The sequence below is a fragment of the Accipiter gentilis genome, chromosome 21 (assembly GCF_929443795.1).
Source record: "Accipiter gentilis chromosome 21, bAccGen1.1, whole genome shotgun sequence".
Taxonomy (NCBI): domain Eukaryota; kingdom Metazoa; phylum Chordata; class Aves; order Accipitriformes; family Accipitridae; genus Astur; species Astur gentilis.
Genome location: NC_064900.1, coordinates 27,740,525 through 27,760,692, shown reverse-complemented (window position 1 = coordinate 27,760,692; position 20,168 = coordinate 27,740,525).

Sequence of the window (20,168 nt, the reverse complement as noted above, 5' to 3'; positions counted from 1 at the left end):
TGAATCTCTGGGAAAGCAGAGATCCCCAGTGCTGTTGCGGCTAAAGATAGGCTGCAGGGTGACGGTGAACACCAGCGAGATCTTTCAGGGCTGGCACCTTCCTTGTGTGAAAAGGAGCCATAAGTTTGCCTTTTCAGAAAACGTTTCTGCCGAGAACAAGCACCGTGACATGCTGAGTCTCTGGGAAAACAGAGATCCTCAGTGCTGTTGCAGGTAAAGATAGGCTGCAGGGGGATAGTGAATACCTGCATTAGCTTTCAGGGCTGTCAGCTTCCTTGTGGGAGAAGGAGCCGGCCATTTGCCTTTTCAGAAAACGTTTCTGCCGAGAACAAGCACAGTGAGTTGCTGAGACTCTGGGAAAGCAGAGATCCTCAGTGCTGTTGCGGCTAAAGATAGGCTGCAGGGGGATAGTGAATACCTGCATTAGCTTTCAGGGCTGGCAGCTTCCTTGTGGGAGAAGGAGCCGGTCGTTTGCCTTTTCAGAAAACGTTTTGCCGAGAACGAGCACCGTGACATGCTGAGTCTCTGGGAAAGCAGAGATCCCCTGTGCTGTTGTGCCTGTGGATAGGCTGCAAGGGGATAGTGAATACCTGCATTAGCTTTCAGGGCTGGCAGCTTCCTTGTGGGAGAAGGAGCCGTAAGTTTGCCTTTTCAGAAAACGTTTCTGCCGAGAACAATCACAGTGACATGCTGAATCTCTGGGAAAGCAGAGATCCCCAGTGCTGTTGCGGCTAAATATAGGCTGCAGGGGGACGGTGAAGTCCAGGAAGAAGTTTCAGGGCTGGCAGCTTCCTTGTGGGAGAAGGAGACTTAAGTTTGCCTTTTCAGAAAAAGGCTCTGCCGAGAGCGAGCACCGTGACATGCTGAGTCTCTGGGAAAGCAGAGATCCCAAAAGCTGTTGTGCCTGTGGATAGGCTGCAGAGGGATAGTGAAGACCAGCAAGATCTTTCAGGGCTGGCAGCTTCCTTGTGGGAGAAGGAGCCGTAAGTTTGCCTTTTCAGAAAACGTTTCTGCCGAGAACAAGCACAGTGACATGCTGAGACTCTGGGAAAGCAGAGATCCCCAGTGCTGTTGCGGCTAAAGATAGGCTGCAGGGGGACGGTGAAGTCCAGGAAGAAGTTTCAGGGCTGGCAGCTTCCTTGTGGGAGAAGGAGCAAGACGTTTGCCTTTTCAGAAAAAGGCTCTGCCGAGAGCGAGCACCGTGACATGCTGAGTCTCTGGGAAAGCAGAGATCCCCTGTGCTGTTGTGCCTGTGGATAGGCTGCAGGGGGATAGTGAATACCTGCATTAGCTTTCAGGGCTGGATGCTTCCTTGTGGGAGAAGGAGCCGTAAGTTTGCCTTTTCAGAAAATGTTTCTGCGGAGAAGCAGCACCGTGACATGCTGAGTCTCTGGGAAAGCAGAGATCCCCAGTGCTGCTGCGGCTAAAGGATCCCCAGTGCTGTTGTGCCTGTGGATAGACTGCAGGAGGATAGTGAAGACCAGCAAGATCTTTCATGGCTGGCACCTTCCTTGTGGTAGAAGGAACAAGACGTGTGCCTCTTCACAAAAAGTTTCTGCCGAGAGAGAGCACTGTGATATTCTGAGTCTCTGGGAAAGCAGAGATCCCCAGTGCTGTTGCGGCTTAAGATAGGCTGCAGGGGGACGGTGAAGTCCAGGAAGAAGTTTCAGGGCTGAGAGCTTCCTTGTGGGAGAAGGAGCAAGACGTTTGCCTTTTCAGAAAACGTTTTGCCGAGAACGAGCACGGTGACATGCTGAGTCTCTGGGAAAGCAGAGATCCCCTGTGCTGTTGTGCCTGTGGATAGGCTACAGGGGGATGGTGAAGACCAGCAAGATCTTTCAGGGCTGGCAGCTTCCTTGTGGGAGAAGGAGCCGTAATTTTGACTTTTCAGAAAACGTTTCTGCCGAGAACAAGCACAGTGACTTGCTGAGTCTCTGGGAAAGCAGAGATCCCCAGTGCTGTTGCGGCTAAATATAGGCTGCAGGGGGACGGTGAAGTCCAGGAAGAAGTTTCAGGGCTGGCAGCTTCCTTGTGGGAGAAGGAGCCGGCCTTTTGCTTTTTCAGAAAACGTTTCTGAGGAGAACATGCACAGTGACTTGCTGAGTCTCTGGGAAAGCAGAGATCTCCAGTGCTGTTGCAGCTAAATATAGGCTGCAGGGGGACGGTGAAGTCCAGGAAGAAGTTTCAGGGCTGGCAGCTTCCTTGTGGGAGAAGGAGACTTAAGTTTGCCTTTTCAGAAAAAGGCTCTGCCGAGAGCGAGCACCGTGACATGCTGAGTCTCTGGGAAAGCAGAGATCCCCTGTGCTGTTGTGCCTGTGGATAGGCTGCAGAGGGATAGTGAAGACCATCAAGATCTTTCAGGGCTGGCAGCTTCCTTGTGGGAGAAGGAGCCGTAAGTTTGCCTTTTCAGAAAACGTTTCTGCCGAGAACAAGCACAGTGACATGCTGAATCTCTGGGAAAGCAGAGATCCCTAGTAGTAATGCAGCTAAAGATAGGCTGCAGGGGGACGGTGAAGACCAGCAAGATCTTTCAGGGCTGGCAGCTTCCTTGTGGGAGAAGGAGCCGGACGTTTGCCTTTTCAGAAAAAGGCTCTGCCGAGAGCGAGCACCGTGACATGCTGAGTCTCTGGGAAAGCAGAGATCTCCTGTGCTGTTGTGCCTGTGGATAGGCTGCAGAGGGATAGTGAAGACCAGCAAGATCTTTCAGGGCTGGCAGCTTCCTTGTGGGAGAAGGAGCCGTAATTTTGACTTTTCAGAAAACGTTTCTGCCGAGAACAAGCACAGTGACTTGCTGAGTCTCTGGGAAAGCAGAGATCCCCAGTGCTGTTGCGGCTAAAGATAGGCTGCAGGGGGATAGTGAATACCTGCATTAGCTTTCAGGGCTGGCAGCTTCCTTGTGGGAGAAGGAGCCGGACGTTTGCCTTTTCAGAAAAAGGCTCTGCCGAGAGCGAGCACCGTGACATGCTGAGTCTTTGGGAAAGCAGAGATCCCCTGTGCTGTTGTGCCTGTGGATAGGCTACAGGGGGACGATGAACACCAGCTAGATCTTTCAGGGCTGGCACCTTCCTTGTGGGAGAAGGAGACGTAAGTCTGCCTTTTCAGAAAAAGGCTCTGCCCAGAGCGAGCACAATGAGATGCTGAGTCTCTGGGAAGGCAGAGATCCCCAGTGCTGATGTGCCTCTGGATAGGCTGCAGGGGGACGGTAAAGACCAGCAAGATCTTTCACGGCTGGCACTTTCCTTGTGGGAGAAAGAACCAGACGTTTGCCTCTTCACAAAAAGTTTCTGCCGAGAACGAGCACCGTGACATGCTGAGTCTCTGGGAAAGCAGAGATCCCCTGTGCTGATGCGGCTAAAGATAGGCTGCAGGGGGATAGTGAATACCTGCATTAGCTTTCAGGGCTGGCAGCTTCCTTGTGGGAGAAAGAACCAGACGTTTGCCTCTTCAAAAAAAGTTTCTGCGGAGAAGAAGCACCGTGACATGCTGAGTCTCTGGGAAAGCAGAGATCCACAGTGCTGCTGCGGCTAAAGCATCCCCAGTGCTGTTGTGCCTGTGGATAGGCTGCAGGGGGCGGTGAAGACCACAAAATCTTTCAGGCTGGCATTTTCCTTGCGGCAGAAGGAGCCAGACGTTTGCTTTTTCAGAAAAAGTTTCTGCCGAGAACGAGCACCGTGAGATGATGAGTCTCTGGGAAAGCAGAGATCCCGTTTGCTGTTGTGCCCGTGGATAGACTGCAGCAGGATAGTGAAGACCAGCAAGAGCTTTCAGGGCTGGCACCTTCCTTGTGGTAGAAGGAGCAAGACGTTTGCCTTTTCAGAAAAAGGGTCTATCGAGAGCGAGCACCGTGACATGCTGAGTCTCTGGGAAAGCAGAGATCCCCAGTGCTGTTGTGCCTGTGGATAGGCTGCAGGAGGACGGTGAAGACCAGCAAGATCTTTCAGGGCTGGCACCTTCCTTGTGGTAGAAGGAGCAAGACGTTTGCCTTTTCAGAAAACGTTTCTGCCAAGAACAAGCACAGTGACTTGCTGAGTCTCTGGGAAAGCAGAGATCCCCACTGCTGTTGCGGCTAAAGATAGGCTGCAAGGGGATAGTGAATACCTGCATTAGCTTTCAGGGCTGGCAGCTTCCTTGTGGGAGAAGGAGCTGGCCGTTTGCCTTTTCAGAAAAAGGCTCTGCCGAGAACAATCACAGTGACATGCTGAATCTCTGGGAAAGCAGAGATCCCCAGTGCTGTTGCGGCTAAAGATAGGCTGCAGGGGGACGGTGAAGTCCAGGACAAGTTTCAGGGCTGGCAGCTTCCTTGTGGGAGAAGGAGCCGGCCTTTTGCCTTTTCAGGAAAAGCCTCTGCGGAGAGCGAGCACGGTGACATTCAGAGTCTCTGGGAAAGCAGAGATCCCCTGTGCTGTTGTGCCTGTGGATAGGCTGCAGAGGGATAGTGAAGACCAGCAAGATCTTTCAGGGCTGGCAGCTTCCTTGTGGGAGAAGGAGCCAGCCGTTTGCCTTTTCAGAAAACGTTTCTGCTGAGAACAAGCACCGTGACATGCTGAGTCTCTGGGAAAGCAGAGATCCCCTGTGCTGTTGTGCCTGTGGATAGGCTGCAGGGGGATAGGGAATACCTGCATTAGCTTTCAGAGCTGGCAGCTTCCTTGTGGGAGAAGGAGCCGTAAGTTTGCCTTTTCAGAAAACGTTTCTGCCGAGAACAAGCACAGTGACATGCTGAATCTCTGGGAAAGCAGAGATCCTCAGTGCTGTTGCGGCTAAAGATAGGCTGCAGGGGGATAGTGAATACTTGCATTAGCTTTCAGGGCTGGCAGCTTCCTTGTGGGAGAAGGAGCCCTAAGTTTGCCTTTTCAGAAAACGTTTCTGCCGAGAACAAGCACAGTGACTTACTGAGTCTCTGGGAAAGCAGAGATCCCCAGTGCTGATGCGGCTAAAGATACGCTGCAGGGGGATAGTGCAGACCTGCAGTAGCTTTCAGGGCTGGCAGCTTCCTTGTGGGAGAAGGAGCCGTAAGTTTGCCTTTTCAGAAAACGTTTCTGCCGAGAACAAGCACAGTGACATGCTGAATCTCTGGGAAAGCAGAGATCCCCAGTGCTGTTGCGGCTAAACATAGGCTGCAGGGGGACGGTGAAGTCCAGGAAGAAGTTTCAGGGCTGGCAGCTTCCTTGTGGGAGAAGGAGCCGGCCTTTTAGTTTTTCAGAAAACGTTTCTGCCGAGAACAAGCACCGTGACATGCTGAGTCTCTGGGAAAGCAGAGATCCCCAGTGCTGTTGCGGCTAAACATAGGCTGCAGGGGGACGGTGAAGTCCAGGAAGAAGTTTCAGGGCTGGCAGCTTCCTTGTGGGAGAAGGAGCCGGACGTTTGCCTTTTCAGAAAAAGGCTCTGCCGAGAGCGAGCACCGTGACATGCTGAGTCTCTGGGAAAGCAGAGATCTCCTGTGCTGTTGTGCCTGTGGATAGGCTGCAGGGGGATAGTGAATACCTGCATTAGCTTTCAGGGCTGTCAGCTTCCTTGTGGGAGAAGGAGCCGGCCGTTTGCCTTTTCAGAAAACGTTTCTGCCGAGAACAAGCACAGTGACTTGCTGAGACTCTGGGAAAGCAGAGATCCTCAGTGCTGTTGCGGCTAAAGATAGGCTGCAGGGGGATAGTGAATACCTGCATTAGCTTTCAGGGCTGGCAGCTTCCTTGTGGGAGAAGGAGCCGGCCGTTTGCCTTTTCAGAAAACGTTTTGCCGAGAACGAGCACCGTGACATTCAGAGTCTCTGGGAAAGCAGAGATCCCCTGTGATGTTGTGCCTGTGGATAGGCTGCAAGGGGATAGTGAATACCAGCAAGATCTTTCAGGGCTGGCAGCTTCCTTGTGGGAGAAGGAGCCGGCCGTTTGCCTTTTCAGAAAACGTTTCTGCTGAGAACAAGCACCGTGACATGCTGAGTCTCTGGGAAAGCAGAGATCCCCTGTGCTGTTGTGCCTGTGGATAGGCTGCAGGGGGATAGTGAATAACTGCATTAGCTTTCAGGGCTGGCAGCTTCCTTGTGGGAGAAGGAGCCGTAATTTTGACTTTTCAGAAAACGTTTCTGCCGAGAACAAGCACAGTGACTTGCTGAGACTCTGGGAAAGCAGAGATCCCCAGTGCTGTTGCGTCTAAAGATAGGCTGCAGGGGGATAGTGAATACCTGCATTAGCTTTCAGGGCTGGCAGCTTCCTTGTGGGAGAAGGAGCCGGAGGTTTGCCTTTTCAGAAAAAGGCTCTGCCGAGAGAGAGCACCGTGACATGCTGAGTCTTTGGGAAAGCAGAGGTCCCCTGTGCTGTTGTGCCTGTGGATAGGCTACAGGGGGACGGTGAAGACCAGCAAGATCTTTCAGGGCTGGCAGCTTCCTTGTGGGAGAAGGAGCCGTAAGTTTGCCTTTTCAGAAAACGTTTCTGCCGAGAACAAGCACAGTGACATGCTGAATCTCTGGGAAAGCACAGATCCCCAGTGCTGTTGCGGCTTAAGATAGGCTGCAGGGGGACGGTGAAGTCCAGGAAGAAGTTTCAGGGCTGGCAGCTTCCTTGTGGGAGAAGGAGCAAGACGTTTGCCTTCTCAGAAAAAGGCTCTGCCGAGAGCGAGAACCGTGACATGCTGAATCTCTGGGAAAGCAGAGATCCCAAGTGCCGTTGCAGATAAAGATAGGCTGCAGGGGGATAGTGAATACTTGCATTAGCTTTCAGGGCTGGCAGCTTCCTTGTGGGAGAAGGAGCCCTAAGTTTGCCTTTTCAGAAAACGTTTCTGCCGAGAACAAGCACAGTGACTTACTGAGTCTCTGGGAAAGCAGAGATCCCCAGTGCTGATGCGGCTAAAGATACGCTGCAGGGGGATAGTGCAGACCTGCAGTAGCTTTCAGGGCTGGCAGCTTCCTTGTGGGAGAAGGAGCCGTAAGTTTGCCTTTTCAGAAAACGTTTCTGCCGAGAACAAGCACAGTGACATGCTGAATCTCTGGGAAAGCAGAGATCCCCAGTGCTGTTGCGGCTAAACATAGGCTGCAGGGGGACGGTGAAGTCCAGGAAGAAGTTTCAGGGCTGGCAGCTTCCTTGTGGGAGAAGGAGCCGGCCTTTTAGTTTTTCAGAAAACGTTTCTGCCGAGAACAAGCACCGTGACATGCTGAGTCTCTGGGAAAGCAGAGATCCCCAGTGCTGTTGCGGCTAAACATAGGCTGCAGGGGGACGGTGAAGTCCAGGAAGAAGTTTCATGGCTGGCAGCTTCCTTGTGGGAGAAGGAGCCGGACGTTTGCCTTTTCAGAAAAAGGCTCTGCCGAGAGCGAGCACCGTGACATGCTGAGTCTCTGGGAAAGCAGAGATCTCCTGTGCTGTTGTGCCTGTGGATAGGCTGCAGGGGGATAGTGAATACCTGCATTAGCTTTCAGGGCTGTCAGCTTCCTTGTGGGAGAAGGAGCCGGCCGTTTGCCTTTTCAGAAAACGTTTCTGCCGAGAACAAGCACAGTGACTTGCTGAGACTCTGGGAAAGCAGAGATCCTCAGTGCTGTTGCGGCTAAAGATAGGCTGCAGGGGGATAGTGAATACCTGCATTAGCTTTCAGGGCTGGCAGCTTCCTTGTGGGAGAAGGAGCCGGCCGTTTGCCTTTTCAGAAAACGTTTTGCCGAGAACGAGCACCGTGACATTCAGAGTCTCTGGGAAAGCAGAGATCCCCTGTGATGTTGTGCCTGTGGATAGGCTGCAAGGGGATAGTGAATACCAGCAAGATCTTTCAGGGCTGGCAGCTTCCTTGTGGGAGAAGGAGCCGGCCGTTTGCCTTTTCAGAAAACGTTTCTGCTGAGAACAAGCACCGTGACATGCTGAGTCTCTGGGAAAGCAGAGATCCCCTGTGCTGTTGTGCCTGTGGATAGGCTGCAGGGGGATAGTGAATAACTGCATTAGCTTTCAGGGCTGGCAGCTTCCTTGTGGGAGAAGGAGCCGTAATTTTGACTTTTCAGAAAACGTTTCTGCCGAGAACAAGCACAGTGACTTGCTGAGACTCTGGGAAAGCAGAGATCCCCAGTGCTGTTGCGTCTAAAGATAGGCTGCAGGGGGATAGTGAATACCTGCATTAGCTTTCAGGGCTGGCAGCTTCCTTGTGGGAGAAGGAGCCGGAGGTTTGCCTTTTCAGAAAAAGGCTCTGCCGAGAGAGAGCACCGTGACATGCTGAGTCTTTGGGAAAGCAGAGGTCCCCTGTGCTGTTGTGCCTGTGGATAGGCTACAGGGGGACGGTGAAGACCAGCAAGATCTTTCAGGGCTGGCAGCTTCCTTGTGGGAGAAGGAGCCGTAAGTTTGCCTTTTCAGAAAACGTTTCTGCCGAGAACAAGCACAGTGACATGCTGAATCTCTGGGAAAGCACAGATCCCCAGTGCTGTTGCGGCTTAAGATAGGCTGCAGGGGGACGGTGAAGTCCAGGAAGAAGTTTCAGGGCTGGCAGCTTCCTTGTGGGAGAAGGAGCAAGACGTTTGCCTTCTCAGAAAAAGGCTCTGCCGAGAGCGAGAACCGTGACATGCTGAATCTCTGGGAAAGCAGAGATCCCAAGTGCCGTTGCAGATAAAGATAGGCTGCAGGGGGATAGTGAATACCTGCATTAGCTTTCAGGGCTGGCAGCTTCCTTGTGGGAGAAGGAGCCGGCCATTTGCCTTTTCAGAAAACGTTTCTGCCGAGAACAAGCACAGTGACATGCTGAATCTCTGGGAAAGCAGAGATCCCCAGTGCTGTTGCGGCTAAAGATAGGCTGCAGGGGGATAGTGAATACCTGCATTAGCTTTCAGGGCTGGCAGCTTCCTTGTGGGAGAAGGAGCCGGCCGTTTGCCTTTTCAGAAAACGTTTCTGCCGAGAACAATCACAGTGACATGCTGAATCTCTGGGAAAGCAGAGATCCCCAGTGCTGTTGCGGCTAAAGATAGGCTGCAGGGGGATAGTGAATACCTGCATTAGCTTTCAGGGCTGGCAGCTTCCTTGTGGGAGAAGGAGCCGGCCTTTTGCCTTTTCAGAAAACGTTTCTGCCGAGAACAAGCACAGTGACTTGCTGAGTCTCTGGGAAAGCAGAGATCCCCACTGCTGTTGCGGCTAAAGATAGGCTGCAGGGGGATAGTGAATACCTGCATTAGCTTTCAGGGCTGGCAGCTTCCTTGTGGGAGAAGGAGCCGGCCGTTTGCCTTTTCAGAAAAAGGCTCTGGCGAGAACAATCACAGTGACATGCTGAATCTCTGGGAAAGCAGATATCCCCAGTGCTGTTGCGGCTAAAGATAGGCTGCAGGGGGACGGTGAAGTCCAGGACAAGTTTCAGGGATGGCAGCTTCCTTGTGGGAGAAGGAGCCAGACGTTTGCCTTTTCAGGAAAAGCCTCTGCGGAGAGCGAGCACGGTGACATGCAGAGTCTCTGGGAAAGCAGAGATCCCAAAAGCTGTTGTGCCTGTGGATAGGCTGCAGAGGGATAGTGAAGACCAGCAAGATCTTTCAGGGCTGGCAGCTTCCTTGTGGGAGAAGGAGCCGGCCGTTTGCCTTTTCAGAAAACGTTTCTGCTGAGAACAAGCACCGTGACATGCTGAGTCTCTGGCAAAGCAGAGATCCCCAAAGCTGTTGTGCCTGTGGATAGGCTGCAGAGGGATAGTGAATACCTGCATTAGCTTTCAGAGCTGGCAGCTTCCTTGTGGGAGAAGGAGCCGTAAGTTTGCCTTTTCAGAAAACGTTTCTGCCGAGAACAAGCACAGTGACATGCTGAATCTCTGGGAAAGCAGAGATCCCCTGTGCTGTTGCGGCTAAAGATAGGCTGCAGGGGGATAGTTAATACTTGCATTAGCTTTCAGGGCTGGCAGCTTCCTTGTGGAAAAGGAGCCGTAATTTTGCCTTTTCAGAAAACGTTTCTGCCGAGAACAAGCACAGTGACTTGCTGAGTCTCTGGGAAAGCAGAGATCCCCAGTGCTGTTGCGGCTAAAGATACGCTGCAGGGGGATAGTGCAGACCTGCAGTAGCTTTCAGGGCTGGCAGCTTCCTTGTGGGAGAAGGAGCCGGCCTTTTAGTTTTTCAGAAAACGTTTCTGCCGAGAACAAGCACAGTGACTTGCTGAGTCTCTGGGAAAGCAGAGATCCCCAGTGCTGTTGCGTCTAAATATAGGCTGCAGGGGGACGGTGAAGTCCAGGAAGAAGTTTCAGGGCTGGCAGCTTCCTTGTGGGAGAAGGAGCCGGACGTTTGCCTTTTCAGAAAAAGGCTCTGCCGAGAGCGAGCACCGTGACATGCTGAGTCTCTGGGAAAGCAGAGATCTCCTGTGCTGTTGTGCCTGTGGATAGGCTGCAGGGGGATAGTGAATAACTGCATTAGCTTTCAGGGCTGGCAGCTTCCTTGTGGGAGAAGGAGCCGTAATTTTGACTTTTCAGAAAACGTTTCTGCCGAGAACAAGCACAGTGACTTGCTGAGACTCTGGGAAAGCAGAGATCCCCAGTGCTGTTGCGGCTAAAGATAGGCTGCAGGGGGATAGTGAATACCTGCATTAGCTTTCAGGGCTGGCAGCTTCCTTGTGGGAGAAGGAGCCGGAGGTTTGCCTTTTCAGAAAAAGGCTCTGCCGAGAGCGAGCACCGTGACATGCTGAGTCTTTGGGAAAGCAGAGGTCCCCTGTGCTGTTGTGCCTGTGGATAGGCTACAGGGGGACGGTGAAGACCAGCAAGATCTTTCAGGACTGGCAGCTTCCTTGTGGGAGAAGGAGCCGTAAGTTTGCCTTTTCAGAAAACGTTTCTGCCGAGAACAAGCACAGTGACATGCTGAATCTCTGGGAAAGCACAGATCCCCAGTGCTGTTGCGGCTTAAGATAGGCTGCAGGGGGACGGTGAAGTCCAGGAAGAAGTTTCAGTGCTGGCAGCTTCCTTGTGGGAGAAGGAGCAAGACGTTTGCCTTTTCAGAAAAAGGCTCTGCCGAGAGCGAGCACCGTGACATGCTGAATCTCTGGGAAAGCAGAGATCCCAAGTGCCGTTGCAGCTAAAGATAGGCTGCAGGGGGATAGTGAATACCTGCATTAGCTTTCAGGGCTGGCAGCTTCCTTGTGGGAGAAGTAGCCGGCCTTTTGCCTTTTCAGAAAACATTTCTGCCGAGAACAAGCACAGTGACATGCTGAATCTCTGGGAAAGCAGAGATCCCCAGTGCTGTTGTGGCTAAAGATAGGCTGCAGGGGGATAGTGAATACCTGCATTAGTTTTCAGGGCTGGCAGCTTCCTTGTGGGAGGAGGAGCCGGCCGTTTGCCTTTTCAGAAAACGTTTCTGCCGAGAACAATCACAGTGACATGCTGAATCTCTGGGAAAGCAGAGATCCCCACTGCTGTTGCGGCTAAAGATAGGCTGCAGGGGGATAGTGAATACCTGCATTAGCTTTCAGGGCTGGCAGCTTCCTTGTGGGAGAAGGAGCCGGCCGTTTGCCTTTTCAGAAAAAGGCTCTGGCGAGAACAATCACAGTGACATGCTGAATCTCTGGGAAAGCAGATATCCCCAGTGGTGTTGCGGCTAAAGATAGGCTGCAGGGGGACGGTGAAGTCCAGGACAAGTTTCAGGGATGGCAGCTTCCTTGTGGGAGAAGAAGCAAGACGTTTGCCTTTTCAGGAAAAGCCTCTGCGGAGAGCGAGCACGGTGACATGCAGAGTCTCTGGGAAAGCAGAGATCCCCTGTGCTGTTGTGCCTGTGGATAGGCTGCAGAGGGATAGTGAAGACCAGCAAGATCTTTCAGGGCTGGCAGCTTCCTTGTGGGAGAAGGAGCCGGCCGTTTGCCTTTTCAGAAAACGTTTCTGCTGAGAACAAGCACCGTGACATGCTGAGTCTCTGGGAAAGCAGAGATCCCCAAAGCTGTTGTGCCTGTGGATAGGCTGCAGAGGGATAGTGAATACCTGCATTAGCTTTCAGAGCTGGCAGCTTCCTTGTGGGAGAAGGAGCCGTAAGTTTGCCTTTTCAGAAAACGTTTCTGCCGAGAACAAGCACAGTGACATGCTGAATCTCTGGGAAAGCAGAGATCCCCTGTGCTGTTGCGGCTAAAGATAGGCTGCAGGGGGATAGTTAATACTTGCATTAGCTTTCAGGGCTGGCAGCTTCCTTGTGGAAAAGGAGCCGTAATTTTGCCTTTTCAGAAAACGTTTCTGCCGAGAACAAGCACAGTGACTTGCTGAGTCTCTGGGAAAGCAGAGATCCCCAGTGCTGTTGCGGCTAAAGATACGCTGCAGGGGGATAGTGCAGACCTGCAGTAGCTTTCAGGGCTGGCAGCTTCCTTGTGGGAGAAGGAGCCGGCCTTTTAGTTTTTCAGAAAACGTTTCTGCCGAGAACAAGCACAGTGACTTGCTGAGTCTCTGGGAAAGCAGAGATCCCCAGTGCTGTTGCGGCTAAAGATAGGCTGCAGGGGGATAGTGAATACCTGCATTAGCTTTCAGGGCTGGCAGCTTCCTTGTGGGAGAAGGAGCCGGCCTTTTGCCTTTTCAGAAAACGTTTCTGCCGAGAACAAGCACAGTGACTTGCTGAGTCTCTGGGAAAGCAGAGATCCCCACTGCTGTTGCGGCTAAAGATAGGCTGCAGGGGGATAGTGAATACCTGCATTAGCTTTCAGGGCTGGCAGCTTCCTTGTGGGAGAAGGAGCCGGCCGTTTGCCTTTTCAGAAAAAGGCTCTGGCGAGAACAATCACAGTGACATGCTGAATCTCTGGGAAAGCAGATATCCCCAGTGCTGTTGCGGCTAAAGATAGGCTGCAGGGGGACGGTGAAGTCCAGGACAAGTTTCAGGGATGGCAGCTTCCTTGTGGGAGAAGGAGCCAGACGTTTGCCTTTTCAGGAAAAGCCTCTGCGGAGAGCGAGCACGGTGACATGCAGAGTCTCTGGGAAAGCAGAGATCCCAAAAGCTGTTGTGCCTGTGGATAGGCTGCAGAGGGATAGTGAAGACCAGCAAGATCTTTCAGGGCTGGCAGCTTCCTTGTGGGAGAAGGAGCCGGCCGTTTGCCTTTTCAGAAAACGTTTCTGCTGAGAACAAGCACCGTGACATGCTGAGTCTCTGGGAAAGCAGAGATCCCCAAAGCTGTTGTGCCTGTGGATAGGCTGCAGAGGGATAGTGAATACCTGCATTAGCTTTCAGAGCTGGCAGCTTCCTTGTGGGAGAAGGAGCCGTAAGTTTGCCTTTTCAGAAAACGTTTCTGCCGAGAACAAGCACAGTGACATGCTGAATCTCTGGGAAAGCAGAGATCCCCTGTGCTGTTGCGGCTAAAGATAGGCTGCAGGGGGATAGTTAATACTTGCATTAGCTTTCAGGGCTGGCAGCTTCCTTGTGGAAAAGGAGCCGTAATTTTGCCTTTTCAGAAAACGTTTCTGCCGAGAACAAGCACAGTGACTTGCTGAGTCTCTGGGAAAGCAGAGATCCCCAGTGCTGTTGCGGCTAAAGATAGGCTGCAGGGGGACGGTGAAGTCCAGGAAGAAGTTTCAGGGCTGGCAGCTTCCTTGTGGGAGAAGGAGCCGGACGTTTGCCTTTTCAGAAAAAGGCTCTGCCGAGAGCGAGCACCGTGACATGCTGAGTCTCTGGGAAAGCAGAGATCTCCTGTGCTGTTGTGCCTGTGGATAGGCTGCAGGGGGATAGTGAATAACTGCATTAGCTTTCAGGGCTGGCAGCTTCCTTGTGGGAGAAGGAGCCGTAATTTTGACTTTTCAGAAAACGTTTCTGCCGAGAACAAGCACAGTGACTTGCTGAGACTCTGGGAAAGCAGAGATCCCCAGTGCTGTTGCGGCTAAAGATAGGCTGCAGGGGGATAGTGAATACCTGCATTAGCTTTCAGGGCTGGCAGCTTCCTTGTGGGAGAAGGAGCCGGAGGTTTGCCTTTTCAGAAAAAGGCTCTGCCGAGAGCGAGCACCGTGACATGCTGAGTCTTTGGGAAAGCAGAGGTCCCCTGTGCTGTTGTGCCTGTGGATAGGCTACAGGGGGACGGTGAAGACCAGCAAGATCTTTCAGGACTGGCAGCTTCCTTGTGGGAGAAGGAGCCGTAAGTTTGCCTTTTCAGAAAACGTTTCTGCCGAGAACAAGCACCGTGACATGCTGAATCTCTGGGAAAGCACAGATCCCCAGTGCTGTTGCGGCTTAAGATAGGCTGCAGGGGGACGGTGAAGTCCAGGAAGAAGTTTCAGTGCTGGCAGCTTCCTTGTGGGAGAAGGAGCAAGACGTTTGCCTTTTCAGAAAAAGGCTCTGCCGAGAGCGAGCACCGTGACATGCTGAATCTCTGGGAAAGCAGAGATCCCAAGTGCCGTTGCAGCTAAAGATAGGCTGCAGGGGGATAGTGAATACCTGCATTAGCTTTCAGGGCTGGCAGCTTCCTTGTGGGAGAAGTAGCCGGCCTTTTGCCTTTTCAGAAAACATTTCTGCCGAGAACAAGCACAGTGACATGCTGAATCTCTGGGAAAGCAGAGATCCCCAGTGCTGTTGCGGCTAAAGATAGGCTGCAGGGGGATAGTGAATACCTGCATTAGTTTTCAGGGCTGGCAGCTTCCTTGTGGGAGAAGGAGCCGGCCGTTTGCCTTTTCAGAAAACGTTTCTGCCGAGAACAATCACAGTGACATGCTGAATCTCTGGGAAAGCAGAGATCCCCAGTGCTGTTGCGGCTAAAGATAGGCTGCAGGGGGATAGTGAATACCTGCATTAGCTTTCAGGGCTGGCAGCTTCCTTGTGGGAGAAGGAGCCGGCCTTTTGCCTTTTCAGAAAACGTTTCTGCCGAGAACAAGCACAGTGACTTGCTGAGTCTCTGGGAAAGCACAGATCCCCACTGCTGTTGCGGCTAAAGATAGGCTGCAAGGGGATAGTGAATACCTGCATTAGCTTTCAGGGCTGGCAGCTTCCTTGTGGGAGAAGGAGCCGGCCGTTTGCCTTTTCAGAAAAAGGCTCTGCCGAGAACAATCACAGTGACATGCTGAATCTCTGGGAAAGCAGAGATCCCCAGTGCTGTTGCGGCTAAAGATAGGCTGCAGGGGGATAGTGAATACCTGCATTAGATTTCAGGGCTGGCAGCTTCCTTGTGGGAGAAGGAGCCGGACGTTTGCCTTTTCAGAAAAAGGCTCTGCCGAGAGCGAGCACCGTGACATGCTGAGTCTCTGGGAAAGCAGAGATCTCCTGTGCTGTTGTGCCTGTGGATAGGCTGCAGAGGGATAGTGAAGACCAGCAAGATCTTTCAGGGCTGGCAGCTTCCTTGTGGGAGAAGGAGCCGTAAGTTTGACTTTTCAGAAAACGTTTCTGCCGAGAACAAGCACAGTGACATGCTGAGACTCTGGGAAAGCAGAGATCCCCAGTGCTGTTGCGGCTAAAGATAGGCTGCAGGGGGACGGTGAAGTCCAGGAAGAAGTTTCAGGGCTGGCAGCTTCCTTGTGGGAGAAGGAGCAAGACGTTTGCCTTTTCAGAAAAAGGCTCTGCCGAGAGCGAGCACCGTGACATGCTGAGTCTCTGGGAAAGCAGAGATCCCCTGTGCTGTTGTGCCTGTGGATAGGCTGCAGGGGGATAGTGAATACCTGCATTAGCTTTCAGGGCTGGATGCTTCCTTGTGGGAGAAGGAGCCGTAAGTTTGCCTTTTCAGAAAAAGTTTCTGCGGAGAAGCAGCACCGTGACATGCTGAGTCTCTGGGAAAGCAGAGATCCCCAGTGCTGCTGCGGCTAAAGGATCCCCAGTGCTGTTGTGCCTGTGGATAGACTGCAGGAGGATAGTGAAGACCTGCAAGATCTTTCATGGCTGGCACCTTCCTTGTGGTAGAAGGAACAAGACGTGTGCCTCTTCACAAAAAGTTTCTGCCGAGAGAGAGCACTGTGATATTCTGAGTCTCTGGAAAAGCAGAGATCCCCAGTGCTGTTGCGGCTTAAGATAGGCTGCAGGGGGACGGTGAAGTCCAGGAAGAAGTTTCAGGGCTGAGAGCTTCCTTGTGGGAGAAGGAGCAAGACGTTTGCCTTTTCAGAAAACGTTTTGCCGAGAACGAGCACCGTGACATGCTGAGTCTCTGGGAAAGCAGAGATCCCCTGTGCTGTTGTGCCTGTGGATAGGCTGCAGGGGGATAGTGAATACCTGCATTAGCTTTCAGGGCTGGCAGCTTCCTTGTTGGAGAAGGAGAATTAAGTTTGCCTTTTCAGAAAAAGTTTCTGCCGAGAACAAGCACAGTGACTTGCTGAGACTCTGGGAAAGCAGAGATCCCCAGTGCTGTTGCGGCTAAAGATAGGCTGCACGTGGACAGTGAATACCTGCATTAGCTTTCAGGGCTGGCAGCTTCCTTGTGGGAGAAGGTGCCGGCCTTTTCCCTTTTCGGAAAAAGTTTCTGCAGAGAACAAGCACAGTGACTTGCTGAGACTCTGGGAAAGCAGAGATCCCCAGTGCTGTTGCGGCTAAAGATAGGCTGCAGGGGGATAGTGAATACCTGCATTAGCTTTCAGGGCTGGCAGCTTCCGTGTGGGAGAAGGAGCCGGACGTTTGCCTTTTCGGAAAAAGGCTCTGCCGAGAGCGAGCACCGTGACATGCTGAATCTCTGGGAAAGCAGAGATCCCCTGTGCTGTTGTGCCTGTGGATAGGCTGCAGGGGGATAGTGAATACCTGCATTAGCTTTCAGAGCTGGCAGCTTCCTTGTCGGAGAAGGAGCCGTAAGTTTGCCTTTTCAGAAAAAGTTTCTGCGGAGAAGAAGCACCGTGACATGCTGAGTCTCTGGGAAAGCAGAGATCCCCAGTGCTGTTGTGCCTGTGGATAGGCTGCAGGAGGATAGTGAAGACCTGCAAGAGCTTTCAGGGCTGGCACCTTCCTTGCGGGACAAGGAGCCAGACGTTTGCTTTTTCAGAAAAAGTTTTTGCCGAAAACGAGCACCGTGACATGCTGAGTCTCTGGGAAAGCCGAGATCCCCTGTGCTGTTGTGCCCGTGGATAGACTGCAGGAGGATAGTGAAGACCTGCAAGAGCTTTCAGGGCTGGCAGCTTCCTTGTGGGAGAAGGAACAAGACGTGTGCCTCTTCACAAAAAGTTTCTGCCGAGAGCGAGCACCGTGATATTCTGAGTCTCTGGGAAAGCAGAGATCCCCAGTGCTGTTGCGGCTAAAAATAGGCTGCAGAGAGATAGTGAAGACCAGCAATTTCTTTCAGGGCTGGCACCTTCCTTGTGGGAGAAGGAGCAGTAAGTTTGCCTTTTCAGAAAAAGGCTCTGCCGAGAGCGAGCACCATGACATGCTGAGTCTCTGGGAAAGCAGAGATCCCCTGTGCTGTTGTGCCTGTGGATAGGGTGCAAGGGGACAGTGAATACCTGCATTAGCTTTCAGGGCTGGCAGCTTCCTTGTGGGAGAAGGAGCCGGACGTTTGCCTTTTCAGAAAACGTTTCTGCCGAGAACAAGCACAGTGACTTGCTGAGACTCTGGGAAAGCAGAGATCCCCAGTGCTGTTGCGGCTAAAGATAGGCTGCAGGGGGATAGTGAATACCTGCATTAGCTTTCAGGGCTGGCAGCTTCCTTGTGGGAGAAGGAGCCAGACGTTTGCCTTTTTAGAAAACGTTTCTGCCGAGAACGAGCACCGTGACATGCTGAGTCTCTGGGAAAGCAGAGATCCCCTGTGCTGTTGTGCCTGTGGATAGGCTGCAGGGGGATAGTGAATACCTGCATTAGCTTTCAGGGCTGGCAGCTTCCTTGTGGGAGAAGGAGCCGTAAGTTTGCCTTTTCAGAAAAAGTTTCTGCGAAGAAGAAGCACCGTGACATGCTGAGTCTCTGGGAAAGCAGAGATCCCCAATGCTGCTGCGGCTAAAGGATCCCCAGTGCTGTTGTGCCTGTGGATAGGCTGCAGGGGGTTAGTGAATACCTGCTTTAGCTTTCAGGGCTGGCAGCTTCCTTGTGGGAGAAGGAGCCAGACGTTTGCTTTTTCAGAAAAAGTTTTTGCCGAGAACGAACACCATGACATGCTGAGTCTCTGGGAAAGCCGAGATCCCCTGTGCTGTTGTGCCCGTGGTTAGACTGCAGGAGGATAGTGAAGACCTGCAAGAGCTTTCAGGGCTGGCACCTTCCCTGTGGTAGAAGGAACAAGACGTGTGCCTCTTCACAAAAAGTTTCTGCCGAGAGCGAGCACCGTGATATTCTGAGTCTCTGGGAAAGCAGAGATCCCCATTGCTGTTGCGGCTACAAATAGGCTGCAGGGGGACAGTGAAGTCCGGCAAGATCTTTCAGGGCTGGCAGCTTCCTAGTGGTAGAAGGAGCAGTAAGTTTGCCTTTTCAGAAAAAGGCTCTTCCGAGAGCAAGCACCGTGACATGCTGAGTCTCTGGGAAAGCAGAGATCCTCAGTGCTGTTGCGGCTAAAGATAGGCTGCAGGGGGGTAGTGAATACCTGCATTAGCTTTCAGGGCTGGCAGCTTCCTTGTGGGAGAAGGAGCCGGCCTTTTGCCTTTTCAGAAAAAGGCTCTGCCGAGAGCGAGCACCGTGACATGCTTTGTCTCTGGGAAAGCAGAGATCCCCAAAGCTGTTGTGCCTGTGGATAGGCTGCAGAGGGATAGTGAAGACCAGCAAGATCTTTCAGGGCTGGCAGCTTCCTTGTGGGAGAAGGAGCCGGCCGTTTGGTCTTTCAGGGCTGGCACCTTCCTTGTGGGAGAAGGAGCCGAACGTTTGCCTTTTCAGAAAAAAGATTCTGCGGCGAACAAGCACCGTGACATGCTGAGTCTCTGGGAAAGCAGAGATCCCCAGTGCTGTTGTGCCTGTGGATAGGCTGCAGAGGGATAGTGAAGACCAGGAAGATCTTTCAGGGCTGGCAGCTTCCTTGTGGGAGAAGGAGCCGTAAGTTTGACTTTTCAGAAAACGTTTCTGCCGAGAACAATCACAGTGACATGCTGATTCTCTGGGAAAGCAGAGATCCCCAGTGCTGTTGTGGCTAAAGATAGGCTGCAGGGGGATAGTGAATACCTGCATTAGCTTTCAGGGCTGGCAGCTTCCTTGTGGGAGAAGGTGCCATAAGTTTGCCTTTTCAGAAAACGTTTCTGCCGAGAACAAGCACAGTGACTTGCGGAGTCTCTGGGAAAGCAGAGATCCCCAGTGCTGTTGCGGCTAAAGATAGGCTGCAGGGGGACGGTGAAGTCCAGGAGAAGTTTCAGGGCTGGCAGCTTCCTTGTGGGACAAGGAGCCGGCCTTTTGCCTTTTCAGAAAAAGCCTCTGCCAAGAGCGAGCACGGTGACATGCTGAGTCTCTGGGAAAGCAGAGATCCCCTGTGCTTTTGTGCCTGTGGTTAGGCTGCAGAGGCATAGTGAAGACCAGCAAGATCTTTCAGGGCTGGCAGCTTCCTTGTGGGAGAAGGAGCCGGCCGTTTGCCTTTTCAGAAAACGTTTCTGCCGGGAGCGAGCACCGTGACATGCTGAGTCTCTGGGAAAGCAGAGATCCTCAGTGCTGTTGCGGCTAAAGATAGGCTGCAGGGGGATAGTGAATACCTGCATTAGCCTTCAGGGCTGGCAGCTTCCTTGTGGGAGAAGGAGACTTAAGTTTGCCTTTTCAGAAAACGTTTCTGTCGACAACAAGCACAGTGACATGCTGAATCTCTGGGAAAGCTGAGATCCCCAGTGCTGTTGCGGCTAAAGATAGGCTGCAGGGTGACGGTCGAACACCAGCGAGATCTTTCATGGCAGGCAGCTTCCTTGTTGGAGAAGGAGCCGTAAGTTTGCCTTTTCAGAAAACGTTTCTGCCGAGAACAAGCACAATGACTTGCTGAGTCTCTGGGAAAGCAGAGATCCCCAGTGCTGTTGCGGCTAAAGATAGGCTGCAGGGGGATAGTGAATACCTGCATTATCTTTCAGGGCTGTCAGCTTCCTTGTGGGAGAAGGAGCCGGCCTTTTGCCTTTTCAGAAAAAGGCTCTGCCGAGAGCGAGCACCGTGACATGCTGAGTCTTTGGGAAAGCAGAGATCCCCTGTGCTGTTGTGCCTGTGGATAGGCTACAGGGGGACGGTAAAGACCAGCAAGATCTTTCAGGGCTGGCAGCTTCCTTGTGGGAGAAGGAGCCGTAAGTTTGCCTTTTCAGAAAACGTTTCTGCCGAGAACAAGCACAGTGACTTGCTGAGTCTCTGGGAAAGCAGAGATCCCCACTGCTGTTGCGGCTAAAGATAGGCTGCAGGGTGGCGGTGAACACCAGCGAGTTATTTCAGGGCTGGCACCTTCCTTGTGGGAGAAGGAGCCGGCCGTTTGCCTTTT